The sequence below is a fragment of the Ambystoma mexicanum genome, chromosome 8, assembly GCF_040938575.1.
Source record: "Ambystoma mexicanum isolate Mex_15411 chromosome 8, UKY_AmexF1_1, whole genome shotgun sequence".
In the NCBI taxonomy this organism is placed as follows: Eukaryota; Metazoa; Chordata; class Amphibia; order Caudata; family Ambystomatidae; genus Ambystoma; species Ambystoma mexicanum.
This window is the reverse complement of record NC_090929.1, coordinates 620,683,909-620,699,518: the sequence shown is the minus strand read 5'-3', so window position 1 is coordinate 620,699,518 and position 15,610 is coordinate 620,683,909.

Here is a 15,610-nt window from a genome sequence, read left to right as displayed (position 1 = left end):
TGTTCTCAGCAAACTGATACATCCGGACCAAACAGGCTATGTCCCTGGTAGGAATATAACGGATAACCATAGGAGGCTGCATCACATAATCGATCAGACAGAGGGGCACCCAGGGGAGCTGGTGATCATCTTGCTCGACGCGGTCAAGGCTTTTGACTCAGTGAGATGGCCCTGGCTGCTGGCGACCTTAGAGGCCTAAGTTACACGGGGTATCTATGGGTTAATATGCTATACAGCTCCCCAATGGCTAGGGTTAAAACGGGTGCCGTGATCTCAGACAAATGGCAATTTATCAGGGGCATCAGACAGGGCTGCCCCTGGTCACCTATGCTGTATGTATTAGCGTTGGAGCCATTTGCTGTCTGCCTTAGACAACAATATGGAGAAGTTGGGATACGCACCGCAGGAGGTCTGTACCTCATTTCATTATATGCCGACGATATACTCATGTACCTGCGCTTCCCAGAAGAGAAAACCCAATACATCCTGGAGGTGATGGAACGATATGCCGCCCTCTCCGGCATAGCGGTAAACCCCCAGAAATCTAGGATGTTTCCCCTGGGTAGATATAGACTTGTTCCACCAGGGGGTCTTCCGGTATTGTCAATACCCTGGCAAACCAAGTCGTTTAGGTACCTTGGTATTGACATATACCACACGATGGGAGAAGAACATAAACACAACACGGTGAAGGAAGTTGAACGTATCAAAAATAGCATGGGTTTCTGGTCCAGACTGCCCCTGGCCATGATGGGGAGAGCAGCTCTAATAAAGATGGTAGTCTTGCCCAGACTGTTACACTTTTTTGTAAATATTCCACATGTGATCCCTAGGTGTTTCTTCACTAGTCTCCACAGCTTGTGCAGGGGCTTCATATGGCATAACTCCAGGAACAGGATGGCCCTCTGGAAATTACAGAACTCGTGTGACAGGGGAGGAATTAACCTGCCGAACCTCGAGTTATATGACCTAGCGGGTCAAATACAATACGTGGCTAGATGGTTGTCTGAGGAGGAAACAGCGGAAACTAGGCTATTGTGTATGGAACCGGACCCCTATTTCCTTAGAGAGGTGGTGTGGCTGCCTAAGCCCAGGGTACTAGAGATGGCGTGGCTGTTGGTGCTTGGCTGGGAGGTGTGGCATAGAGCATGGCGGTTGGTGGGATACCCGGCCCTGTTTTCCATGCAGGTGCCGTTGGTGGTGCTATGCAGAGAGGACCCCCAAATGATACAAGGGGTCCGTAGATACTGGGAACCCATGGGTCTGGCCACTTTGGGGGACATATGGCAGGATGGAGAGGCGGTAGAATTCCAGAAATTGATGGAGAACACAGGGGTGCATAGATGGCAACATATAACCCACTCCAGAATCGTTAAGCAGGTGCGAGAGAAATGGCCGGCGGGGGTGCTCACGGAACAACCGTACGCCACCACGGAAATGATATATGACATCTCGGAGTGTGGGCATGAGATATCCTGTGTATACGAGTTACTGGGGTCCAAGGTGGGGAAGGAATTGTCCCAATTGAGACGGCTTTGGGAGGAAGAGGTGGGAGAGCCTATGTCGGATGGGTCATGGGATAGAGCCTAGAGATATCATAAGAAAGTGTCCCAAAACGCGAGGCTCCAACAAATCCAATTATATGTTAGACATAGGGCATATCTGACCCCCAGTAAGATTGCTAGGTTTGGGGGCCAGATGACCCAGAGATGCCCCAGGTGCGGGGAGGAGGAAGCAGGGATGTTACACATGTTCTGGGCTTGCCCGGAGGTGGGCAGGTTTTGGGTTGAACTGAAAATACGCCTGGCTGAAAAAGGTATTAAGCTGGAGGTGGAGTTGGCCTGGGCATGCATACTAAGAGGTTTCCCTAGGCCGCGCCATCGAGGCACATTAGCAAAATGAAGGACCTGGCATACATCCTGGCCAAAAGAAGGATTGCAATGTGCTGGAAAGCAGCTCACAGGCCCAGGATAGAGGTGTGGTGGGCTGACCTTTTGAAATGGGCCAAGGCAGAAACGGTTGTTTGGTATGAAACAGTTAGCAGAGGAGGTGAGGCGGAGGTAGGACCCCTAATCGAATGGAGGCAATTCGTGGGCCCCCCCAGCCCGATTACAGTGAGGACGATGTGGATGAGCGGAGGACAATAGACCCGCCTGAGGACATACGAACTGATGATATGGACAATATGGCTCAAGTTGGGGGGGCGGGAGGGAGCGGGACTGAATAACAGAGTTTGTAAAGTTATCTTGTTAAACACGGATATGGAAGTCCTAATTGGTGTAATGTTTGGTGTGTTGTTATAAAAAAAAAAAATGTTTAAAAAAAAAAAGAAGAGTGGCAAGTGGTGGCTGGCTCGGACTGAGTAATGTATACTTTTCGTATATACTAGGAGTGCCTGTAAGCGTCGCGCAGGGAGGTGGCAGAGGATTTGTTGGAAAGGTTCTTTTTAGACGCGTCTTTGCCAGCCTTTGGCCCGGATGCTGAGCCGGTGCTTGTAGAACCACTTTGGACCGATAATATTCTGGTGACTATAAAGAAACTGCCTACCGCTAAGGTCCCGGGACCGATGGTATTACTGCAGACTTTTACAAGGAGTTTGGATCTGAGGTCGCTGGATATATGCTGAGCATGTGGCAGGGGGCAATGGGTTCTGGTTTGCTTCCCCCTACGCGCCGCAAGGCTGTGGTTACTCTGATATGAAAGCCTGGGAGAGAACCCCAGGACTGTGTGTCGTATAGGCCGATACCGCTTCTCAACTTCAATAAGAAAATGTTCACGAAGGTGCTGGCCGACAGGCTGCTTGCATATATATCGACCATAATCCATCCAGACCAGTCTGGGTTTGTCACTGGGAGGTCGACTTCATGGAATTTGCTCCGATTCTTTGTTATTCTATCTCAGATCAACCCCAAGGTGCAGGCGGTGGTGACCCTACTGGATGCGAAAAAGGTATTTGATTCCGTTGAGTGGGCCTATTTGTTTGTGGCGTTGCAACAGGTTGGCCTCCTGGAGTATTTTTTAGCTGCAGTATGTCTCTTGTATGCTGGGGCAAATGCCAGGATAGGCCTTTTTGGTAAACAGTCGGCATCTTTTGCACTGGCCCACGGGATGCAGCAGGGCCGCCCGCTTTCGCCTCTCCTCTTTGTGATAGCAATTAAACTTTGGCGGCTAGGCTTAGGAAGTTTTACAGTGAAAGGAGATTGGCTTTGGGTGAGGGAGGGAGCTGGTCTCTTTGTATGCGGATGACATGATTTTGTTTTTTAAGGATCCGGCTACCAATTTTGTCTTTTAAGGATCCGGCTACCAATTTGGGCCCTCTAACGCGGGACTTGGTGGAGTTTGGCTGTGTCTCATGGCTCTGCATTAACTGGTCAAAGTCGATCTTGTTTCTGCTGATCAATGCCAGGACGAGACCGGATGACATAGGTGGGTACAGTTTGAAGCAGCTCTCAGTGAAATACCTGGATGTGGAGGTTAGCAGGAGGTTTGACTCTTTTGCGGGACAACCATCTGACCTATTTGCAATCTCTCTGAGCAGATGTTGATAGATGGTGTACACTACCCCTTACTCTTCTGGGATGTGTGGCCTTAGCTAAAATGGTGGTGATCCCCAAGCGCTTGTACCTTTTCCAGAATGCTCCGATTTGGCCGGCAGCAACCTTTTTTTGGAGCTAAAAGCTTTACTGATAATATTGGTGTGGCATCCTAAGTCCCCTCGGATCTGCTGGGACATTCTGACTCTGCCTTGTGATCGTGGTAGGATCGGAGCTCCGGATATGGAATTATATTTTTGGCAGCGGAGTTGCATTTTGTGTCCTCCTAGATGCTCGGTTCGGTCCTTTACCTGCATGTGCGCCCCGAGAGGTTCTTGGTGCACCCTTTTTCCCTGCAGGGAACACTGATATCTAGGAGGGTGGCAGATAAGTGCACATTTGACCCAGTGGCTTGTACTATCCATACTTGGAATAGAGCCCTTAAACGGTTAGGGGCGGATACTCTTTTCCTCAGGCGCTAGGGCTTTGGAATATAGAGTGTTTAAGGCTGACCTGTGACAATGCCATAGCCTCGGGCACATGTTTGATTTATATCCAGATGGGGTCTTTGTTTCACAGGAGCAATTTGTGGTCAAGATGGGTGCCAGGTTCCGCCACCGGGTCCAATACTTTCGTCTGCAGGCTGCTTTTAAAGCCTGGTCTTCCTCTTTTCTGGCTGAACCTGCCCCGTTGCCCCTGTTGCAATACCTCCTGAACTTGGCTTCGGCAAAGCATAATATTTCTGCCGTGTACATAGCGGGGAGATCCCCATTGGACACCCCCACCTCCTTAGGTCATTATCATAACACAATGAAATGAATAAATGAATACACAGACAACTGTATTAAAGTTCTTTGGAAAAACACAAGGTCACAGTTTATTTTGGAGCAAGACAACTTGGGACGGTCCCAGCCACATTACAAACAGTCAGATACGGGTGAACCATGTCACCACTTTAGCCACTGGCCAAACTGACAAAACTGCTGGTTATTCCAGCTACACTGGCACAGCCAGCAGGAATCAGGGGCACTGACCAGGATGATTGTTGGCCTAAAGCCCTAAGGAAGGGAGTCAGTGCCCGTCGAGGGATCGGCTCGAGCCCGGCCAATCCTGAGCCGCTGCAGCTGCAGCGTGAAGTACCTCATTGGCTAGGACCGCCCCGATACTCCGCCTGTAACAAGAAATGAAAATATTAGGAGCAACTCAAACAACACACTAACTTATTTTATCAATACTTCTACTATGGCACTCTACTAATTCTATTGATGATGCGAAAGCGTCACCCTACTCCTACCACCGGTCTGCACGTATTACTCCAGTTTTAAAACTTACCAATCTTCAACCTGTTTAACCTCAGCATTATATTCTCAGGCGTGGGTGGGTGGGTGTCAATTCACACTGGGCGGGAGCTGCTGGGCAAAGAGACTGATGGCCAGCAGCTCCCGCCCTTATAAGTGTCCGCAGGGGGACCTGACCGGAAGCCAGGTCCCCCTGGGAACGCCTCTTCCCCTTCAGAGGAGGAGAGGAAGAGGAGAGAGGCCTGACCAGCTACCGGAAGGGGGTGGCCAGAAGGGACAGCCCGCTATGTAGGCTGTCCCTCTAGCGCCCCCTGCGGGGGCCGGTCAGCCTCTTAGCGGGGAGATCCCCATTGGACACCCCCACCTCCTTAGGTCATTATCATAACACAATGATATGAATAAATGAATACACAGACAACTGTATTAAAGTTCTTTGGAAAAACACAAGGTCACAGTTTATTTTGGAGCAAGACAACTTGGGACGGTCCCAGCCACATTACAAACAGTCAGATACGGGTGAACCATGTCACCACTTTAGCCACTGGCCAAACTGACAAAACTGCTGGTTATTCCAGCTACACTGGCACAGCCAGCAGGAATCAGGGGCACTGACCAGGATGATTGTTGGCCTAAAGCCCTAAGGAAGGGAGTCAGTGCCCGTCGAGGGATCGGCTCGAGCCTGGCCAATCCCGAGCCGCTGCAGCTGCAGCGTGAAGTACCTCATTGGCTAGGACCGCCCCGATACTCCGCCACGCTCTGATGGTGGCTGACGCTGCCATCAATACCCCCAAACCCTAGGACCTTGCTTCTCCTTCAAATTTACTAGACAATTACAGCTTACCATACTCACCATTGAGTTCATCTGCAACCTGCCCTCTTTAGCTCGCCCAATAAAGCCGTTAGGAAAACATTGTTGCCTTTATCAGATAGGTGGACCCCATCCGCTTCAAAATGGGAAGGCAAGGAGCTCAAACAGCAGTGCCCTACGTACCCCAGGCCCTCTGCCTTGGTGAATTTCGCAACACTTCTGTTGAGGCGCTTTCTGGATTTCTCCATGCCGGCTACAGAAATGGCGTCTCTCCATACTTGCCTTTGCACGACTTCTGACCAGAATATTTCTGTGCCTGGCAACTCGTGCGCCATTATACACAAAGTAACCTGTATTTGTGCGAGCAAGCGTCCGCGACCCAACTTGGCCAGATCGTTGCCCCCCAAATGAATCAATAACCACCTTGGTGCCCGCCGCCACTGGAGTTGCCAGTGAATTGCCGGCAGCAAGGAATGCCACCTCATGCCAGGAGTGCCCAGCCACACACACTCGGTACCCTTGAAACCCAGGTTGTGGCCGACCGTCCATTGCCTGGCCCTTTTTTCAGCGCGTGTCACAAATGAGTGGCCGATCAGCCATACTGCATCATCTAAGGGGAAAAAACATACCATACCATAAATTCTTTGATCCACCCGGATCCAACACCCACATACTCCGCCCCGCCCTTGAGTGCCCTCTGTATCTAGTATTATTCAGGGGATGCATTATGCTGGGGGCGGACATACAATCGATAACGGCCCGACTCCCACCTCCCCACCTTCATGATTGCCCTTGGAGACATGCCCTGCTGAAAGGCAGTGGTAGCTGCGCCTATCCTGAAACTATGGGTGGACCATCCCTCCCCCTGAATTCCCAAGGCCTTCAAGGCCATTGTCAGCACCTTGCGAAATTGAAATACAGAGAGGGGGGAAGTGTCGGCGTGGGTTAGCAGGGGGCCAGCGCTTGTAGCTCTTATTTGTATAAACCTCTTGAAAAAGTGCACAGGGCAGCAATCCGCCAGGGGGGCCCCATGTAGGCATATGTGAAAACCTTTTCCCTGCTGATCCGTCTTGCTTTTCCTCAACCATATACTGACCCCTTCACCTGAGTCTTTGTGGAACAGGGATACATCACCCAAAGCAATGGCCCTCCCAGATGTGTCTTTCTTGGATGCAGAAACTAGCTCACTAATCCTAAAGGCCCCAAAAAAGGCCCATGCAAACGCCAACCTGAATAGCGCTGTTTCGTATTCACTAAAGCATATGCTAGGTAATGTGGCCAACAGCCTCACCAATAACCCAAAGTCAATTGGTTTGCGCACATCCTCAGACCTTGGCTCCGAACGGGCCCAGCCTTTCAATTCCGAGCGCACCAAAAACCCCTTTGTGAGATCACCTCTCTCCTCCAATTTGGAGTGGAAGGCAACCGCCGCCAGATGCGATGCCGCCCAACTCTTTGACATTCCTTCTGAGTGTGCCCAAACCACAAAAGTGCATACCTGTTCCACCGCGGTCTGTTTTTCGCACTGTAGATATGAAAACACGCTCTTGAATTTACCATAACCTTGCTGGTATCTGCATCTTACTCCGGGCGTGAGTGAGCGCTCACTCAACTCTGCGAGTGCCCTGTCCACACCACCAACTGCCACCATTCCTTTTTGAACTGTGCTCCCTCCAGCTTGCCCTCCGGGTGGGCATTCCGGAACTTGGACCACTGAAAGCGAGAAAGAGCGTCAGCAGCAACATTTGCAGTGCCCGGCACATGTCGAGCCCTAAATTCAATGTTATGATATAAGCACACTTCCACTAGTTTTCTGAGCAAGCTCAACATTGCTGGGCAAGAAGCAGACTGTAAGTTAATGGCTTGTACTACCGCATTGTTGTCGGACAAAAAACGTACCCTCTTGTTGGCCAGAATCGTAGGCCATAACAACAATGCGACAACAATGGGGAACATCTCTAGGACCATTATGTTTTTTGTTCTGCCCTTCTTGTGCCACTGCTGCGGCCACTTCTGAGCACACCACTCAGGCCCTAGGATCACACCGAAACCTTCGCTTCCTGCAGCATCCGAAAACATCTGTAGCTCGGTGCTGGTTTCCCACGGGGTTCGCCACATCTGAACCCCATTGAAGCTATCTAAGAATCTGCACCACATCTTTAAGTCCTCTTTGAGGGCAGCGCTTAATCTAATGTGGTGTTGCTTCTGAGCCACACCAGCTGTTGCCCTGTCCAGCCTTTGTGCAAAGACCCTCCCTGCTGCGATGACTTTGGCCGCAAAATTCAGCTTACCCAGGAGTTGCTGCATCTTTTCCAGGGTGGTCCTGTCCTTCGACAAATTATTCATAATCTCAGCGTTTAGGCCTTTGACTTTATCCTCTGGTAACCTGCAAGTCCCCTTAACAGTGTCAATCTCAATGCCAAGGAATGTTAAAACCCTACATGGACCCTCTGTCTTCCCAGGCGCTAAGGGAACCCCCATCTCTCCCATCAATTGCTGAAAGGCAGACATTGCACTTGAACAGTCATCGGACCCATCCTTGCCAGTAAATAAAAAATCGTCTAGGTAATGGACCATAGCCCCCCGCTGCTCTCTTCTGCGCGCCGCCCATTCAAGGAACATGCTGAATGCTTCGAAAAAGGAACAAGACACTGAGCACCCCATGGGCATGCATTTATCCACAAAGAAACCCTCCTTCCAATGGAATCCCAACAAATGAAAAGCTGGCCGGATTTACAGGTAATAAGCGAAATGCAGATTCTATATCCACCTTGGCCATCAGAGCCCCTTTCCCCATATTGGCAACAACCAGCATAGCCTGATCAAAAGAAGCATAGCGGACAGAGCATGTCTCAGGGCTCAACCAATCGTAAACAGACTCTCCTTTTGGGTATGAAAGGTGGTGGATGAGCCTGTACTTACCTTTTTCCTTTTTGGGAACTATGCCCAGTGGTGACACAATGAAGTTAGGGAGGGGTGGGGCATCAAATGGCCCCGCAATCCTGCCTAGTTCCAGTTCTTTGCTCACTTTTCTATCAACTTCCCCCGGCAGGTCCCTTGCTGAAGGTAGGTTCTTGACAAAGCGGCAGGTGTGGGGTCCCTCGTAAGGGATAACAAACCCTTCCGTGAAACCCCGAAATAGCAAATCCCTCTCGCGCTGTTTGGGGTAGTGGTTTAGATGTTCACCTAAAACCTGTAAGTTAACTGGAGAGTGGCCCTTAGTGGACAAATCCAGTCTCTGTGCTGCTGCGCTGATTGCCGGGGGCGGGAGGGAAATGGTAGTGGACTTACTGGCCTTTCCGCTGACCTCTGCCAGCGGAGAAACCTTCCCGCTTGAAACATTTGACCAGGGGATGGTTCCCACCACATTTCCCACACTCGTGGCTGTACCTACACTTCGGACCCCAGTTGCAGCTGCCTTTATTAAAATAACGGCATGTTCTGTTCCCTGTTTTCTTCTCCTCTTTAGTTCCCTTTGCAACACCAGATCCTGTGGCTCCTGACTCTTGACCCCCCCGTCCCTGGGCGGCATTGTGAAAGGGTTGCCCCTTACCCCCACTATTTTGCTTACCATACCAATTACTCTTACCGCTTTTTTGGATATCAGCCCATCCAATGATCTTCCTTTGCTTACCACCCATGAAAGAGACCCAAGCATCCATCATCTTTTGGTCCCAAGTCATCTCAGGGCATTGCTCCATCATAAATCTAAATTTCCTGTCATAATCGATCCACCCGGTAGAATCGTACTCTTTTGCCTCCTCTACAATGGATTCCCTATATTTGACCAAACCTGGTCCATGCTCAGGGTTCTTTTCCATCACTATTACTGACAGTATAGCGAACGCTTTCTCCCAGTTAGCGATGTTCTCCTCTGGATGATACTTACGGTGCCTCTTATTAGTCTCCTCCGCACTTAAGGTGACATTGGGACCGGCATCTTCTATTGCCAAAAGGCTGAATATGTCAATATTCTTCCTAGCCCATATCTGTTCTTTAATGTCCTGTGGTATATGCCTTGCCAAGGATGACCTGCCTGACAACAAAGGTGCAACTGTCACGGGCTGCATAGCACCCGAAGGTACAGTAGGTGGGGGAAGAGGTGGGATGACCGGGTTGATGCCTGGCCCCAGGGCTGTTGCAGGGGCGGTGGGTGGATTGTTATTAGTAGTGCCCACATTGGTACCCTCCCACACGCTCCTAGCCACTGGTAATTTGTCCACTGCCACCACAGCAGGCGCCCCACTGCCCTTCACTAACAACAACAATTCCTCCAAAATCATCCCAAACCTTTCATTCCCAACTGCACCGCTGACTGATGGTGTCACCTCTGAGTTAGCAGCAGACACCTGTAACAGGGGTGGTGCTATGGTCAATTGCGCTTGATTTATACTCATAACCCCTGGCCCCGCCATCGCCACTTGCCCAAGTTTGCTTGTAGTTTGAACAGCAGGCGACACCTGCAACACCTCTGTTTTCTTACCCTTCTGCTGGCGTTTTCTTTTTGCAGGTAAGGGCTTTAGTGTGATTTCGCTGGGGGGGGGTGGCAACCACGGGGGTTGGACAGATTTGCGCCTCTACCACCACTTGTTGTTGGGGGGGCAGCGGTTGCTTCCTGGCTAACACTTTCTTAGCCCAGCCCTTCCCCTCACTGCGCATCCTTTCTTGGAATAAGGCCCATATGGCCCCTTCGTCCTCTTCCACACTTGAACCCGGGGTGTTGGGCACTTCTTCAATTGAGTGGAACAGGTCCTGAGAATCCTCTACAGACGACATCCTATACTGGAAATGGGAAAGAGTTCAATCAATACCCTCTTTAGTGTATTAAACGGTGCTGGGCCCAAGAAGCGCCTTGACTAGCCCACTGTCGCCAACTTGATGAAAAAACAGTATTACATGCCCTGTACCTTACCACTCTTCTGTCTTTTGGAAAAAAGGGGGGGGAGGGGTTAGATCCCTCTTATCTGCAGCTTCTTTGCCCGACCTGTATTCAAAATAAAGCATGAAGTTCAACATAATGGGCAAAAACAGAATAAACATGAAAACACCCCTGAGATGTTTCATCCTGTTAAATTATTCCATCATAATAATTTTGCTTTTATAAAGCGCTACAAACCCTCCGGTGTCTGAGCGCTGCCTGCTGTTACCCACGGTGTGTGGTGCTCGTTTATTGACCTCGGAAGGAAGAAAGGCTGAGATTCGGCCCTGCTGGGATTAGAACCTGCGTTTGCAGGCTCTGCAGGGATGTCAAAGTGAGTGCTCTACTCGCTGTGCCACTTGACCGGACAGTTAAGGCCCAAAAAGAAGAAACCCGAAAAACAACCTTGCTTCCCTTTCTTGGAGCAGCAGCTGTGTAAACGTGCTCTGTATTGTGAGGCATGGCGGCCCTAATCCATACCACGGGTTGCCCTCTAACTACATTCCTCGACCTATTGAAGACCCGACCAGGCGACCTCGCCGCATCGTTGCCACAAAAAGTACATTAGAGAAAAACAAACATGCACCGGAGGTTCCGGACATTGGATTAGAACTCAGGTTCCCAGCATTCCGAGAGCAATCACGTACCAGTTGAGCCACTGCTGGACGTGCTAACATTTATTGACATTTGACCCTGCTGTGATTCGAACACGCAACTTTCTGATCTGCCACCGAGCCCGCACTCGAAACTATACATTATGTGCAGCGCGGCGGGCTGCATAAACTTTTTAGCTTGTAACCTTTTACTATACAACGTCACTCTGCGGGCTTTAATAATAATAATTGTGCATCTATATGTCGCTACAAAACCCTGAGGTATCTGGGCACTGTAAATTATTACCCATGGTGTGTGCCCACGGGATGCGGGGGCGTGTGTGGTGCTCATTTATTGAACTTGGAAAGATGAAAGGCTGAGTGTGGCCCTCCTGGGATTCGAACCTGCCTTGACAGGCTCTGTAGAGCTGTACACGCAAGCGCTCTACTCGCTGTGCCATGGCGGCAGGAGATGACGATGAAACATTATTTGTAATCATAAAACCCATGCATAACGCCTCGCATATACTTTCTCTACCCTTTACGGCCATCAGATAAAAACACTTGAATTATGATTGCCAACGCAGTGTGGCACGGCGGCCATTTAACTAAACAACATCTTTAGAAAACGTACTAAACAATGTGGTTGTAACGCTCTCATCGCCACATGTTCGAAAATTAAACCTTTTACACGTGGCCGCCCATGGTATTGTGGCGGAGGCCATTAGAATTGCTAAGGCGCGGCGGCCACCATTGTTGCATGTGGAAACCTGAGCGGCGGCCAGATAGCAAACCGCCGCATATGATATTGTTGTAATTTGCATATTCGAGCCACAAAATTGCATGGCGCGGCAGCGAGAAATTAAAACATAAGGAAAACGAAAACACGGGTAAATTGCGCTCGGGAAGACATCAACTACCACAGCCTATTGTCGTGGTCACACTGTAGATGTAATCAAATTCCAACTTTAAACTACAAAAACCTGCGGCGGCAATGTAGCGCCGAATAATGAAAAAATCGTAAACCAAATAACCCCATCACATACAAAGATTGCAAACCGTCGGCCATAATTATTTCACACAACACTTTCGGAATTTTGAAGCTAGAGGCTCGAACCCGCAACGTCTCCGGTAGAGGCCACAACACTTACTGACTGTGCCACAGAGACTGGCTTAATACGTAACACGTAAAAACTGGTGAATAGAGCTCGGGCAGTTATAACGTTGGCAGTCGCAACAGAAAAAAGGGGGGGGAAGGCGCAATCCGTTCCCTCCTTTACATAAACAGATCCGCTCAAGCTGGCACGGCGGCCAGCGAGCAGACCCCTCGCGTTCCCAGATACTTACCAAGTCCTTGCTGCGGCCGACCGAACTGCTGGGCACCGACGAACGTCAATTCACACTGGGCGGGAGCTGCTGGGCAAAGAGACTGATGGCCAGCAGCTCCCGCCCTTATAAGTGTCCGCAGGGGGACCTGACCGGAAGCCAGGTCCCCCTGGGAACGCCTCTTCCCCTTCAGAGGAGGAGAGGAAGAGGAGAGAGGCCTGACCAGCGACCGGAAGGGGGTGGCCAGAAGGGACAGCCCGCTATGTAGGCTGTCCCTCTAGCGCCCCCTGCGGGGCCGGTCAGCCTCTGACTAATGCTGCGAGGCTCCCCGAGGGCGGATATGACGTGCAGGGCGAGCTGGGAGGAGGATGTCGGCTGTCCATTCAAGGAGAAATAGTGGGGGCTTGCTGCGTGATCGCACCCACAGCAGTGCAGCGAATACCAGGTTTAAGCTAATTCAGCTTAAGACTTCACAGGGTATATTTGGCCCCCCGCCTGCCTTTGGTTTTTTGACCCCACTAGAAGTCACAAGTACCTGGGATGATGCGGGGAGGCTTCAGGCTTTCCCCATATGTGTTCTTGTCCTAGACGCAGAACATTCGGGAGGGGATGGCAGCGATCTTTACGCAAATGTTGGCCCATAGTTTCCTTGTACACCCGAGACCCCCCGGATGGGAGGCCCAGGGCCGTAAACTGGGAGGTGGGAGGTTTGTGCCAAGTCCGGTGGGGCAGCACCTGAAAGGTGCTCCACCACTTAGCATGCACATGGTGGGGGTGGGCAGCTGGGTCCCCAAGACAAAGGGGATCCAGACTGTGGTTGCCACTACAGGAAAGTGAGGTGAAGAGGGCAGGTGACAAAAGGTAGTCCCTGCCCTCTGTCACCTCGCATCAAGGGTCCCCCTTCCCACCCGGGTGGATGCGGAGCGGGGACCTTCGAAGTTAAAAGAGGGGACGCCTTGCCCCCAGGAAAAATGTTGCCTTTATCTGGCGGGGGCAAGGTAGCCCCTCTCATTCTTTCCCCACTCCATCTATGGCGACAGCAGCAAGGACGGCTGCAAGCGGATTGGAAGCAGGAGGACACGGAGCGCCGAACGCAGTGGAACAGCAGACGTTTCCAGGTTGCAGAGGACCATTTAACTTTGTTCAGTAACATAATACCGGCATCAAAGGGTCCTTGCTGTGCGTGAGTCTCCCCAGCCCAGCAGGCCTCGAGGGAGCAAGAAACAGCGTCCAGCAGACGGAGGCCAACGGGCGGCTACTGCCAGATCTAAGATTGGCAGAGGGGGGTGCGGTCGAGCTCCGATAGCGCATCTACGAGAAGAGGTGGAGAAAGAGGGGACAAAACACTGGCGACTTCTTCAATCTGTCGGCAGGAATTTCTCTTGCAGCAAGGCGAGGTCGCACGTGCGGAAAGAACAATACCGGCTAACACTACCTCGGCGCAGTGTGAGGTTTAAAAGGACCTTCTGGGGCATAAGCGGTCCGACGCAAGAAGCGGAACGAATTAGAGGCAGCCAGCCGACGGCATAAAAACCCAAGTGCAGCCGCACAGGCGATTGGAACGACAGACTTTCCCCCGGCCCCTCCGACACCACAGCAAGCCTGGCAGCAGCGCTGGTGCAACCGTGGTGACACTGCCCAAACAAAAGGAATCAGGCAGCTCGCGGATAGGGGCAGAAAGCAGAAAGCGCAAAGGTTCCAATTTGGAAGCAGGTCGCGCAGAGCACCCTTGAGAGGGAGAAAACTCAAACAGTGTGAGTAAACATTCTTTTTGTGACACGGGGTGACACGGGAGATCCTGGGGGGAAAGTGAAGCGTTTCCCCCGGGGAAGTTTTTGGTGCTGCACACGGCCAGCGAGTGGCCGTTGGGGCAGAGCACCTCACCGGGGTATTTAGGGGCCGGGGAAGGTTCGGGAGGCAGGTGACGGTTGGACTTGGCGATTGTCAAGTCCTGTTGCCTGCTCCCGAGCCTTCCCTGAGTCTGCTGGGCCTAGTGGGTCGAGGTTAGAGCAGATGAGGTAGGGTATTTTGGGGATTTAGTAACTGGGGGGTGGTTGATATAGTAGTAGTTATTTAATATATAGTAAAAAAAACAATTTTTGTGCCGGCGATTTTCACCTAGTTGGGGGTAGCATAAATAAGTTACCCCCCCTCCTTACCTGAGCTGCCGTCTGCGTTGCCGTGCACGGTAGGGCGGTGGGGTTGTTGGGATGGTTTTCGCCTTCCCGGCCTTCGGTCTTCTGGGGACCCGGGTCGCTGTGTGGGAGCGGGGATTTCCTCGCTGGGCCTGATCTCTTGTTTCTTCCTCCACGCGCACGGGAGTCAGGGAGCGCAGGCCTGGGTGGGCTGTATATTTAAGCGGTTCCGTACGGGATCTGGGGACATTTCCTTTGCCCTCTTCCCACGGCACCGGTCCCTCTCTGCCGGGTCCTCCTGGTTTTCGGGGGTGTCGGCGGGGGGTGGTTAGCCGAGCCCAGGTGGCTCTGTCTTTTGAGTGTCCCGGTGCGGTGACAGCCTTCTGTCAGAGGGGGCAGGGCAGGCACCTTAAAGGGGCCGCTCTATTTTGCTGGTGCTGCTGGTAGTGCAGTGCATCTCGTGTGTCACCAGGGGGCAGGGCGGGCTGTGCTAAGTGAATTTTTTCATCTGTTTTTCAGGGTTTTCCAAAAAAAAAAAAAAAAAGGGGAAATAGTGGTGATTGTCAGCAGCAGTAGTGGGGGCTCCTGGGTGATGTGCATTTATCGAGGGAAGAAGGCGAGTTAGGAGAGGGGGTTCTCTTTGGGAGAGGGGTATTTTGAGGTGGGGGGGCAAATATAAAAAAAAAAAGAAAAACAAATTTTGAATAAAAAAGAAAAGGATAATTGTTAATTTGGGGTTATTTAACCTCTTTGGGTTATTAGTGTTATAGCGCAATTTCTTCGGGTTTTCCCTCTGCTAGGGGTATTTTGTTCCACGGGTAGGTACCGGCTCGGGGCGTATTTAGCTAGTGAGCGTCAAAGGGCAAAGTTTAGTGCGCTATCGGATTGGTGGTGCACGATGGTGGGCCAAGGAGTTAGCAAGAAGGGGCTGGTTGATGCCAGGGCTCTGAGGGAGGCCCTGGAAATCATCAACAGGGCATCTAAGGCCCAGCTGGAGGG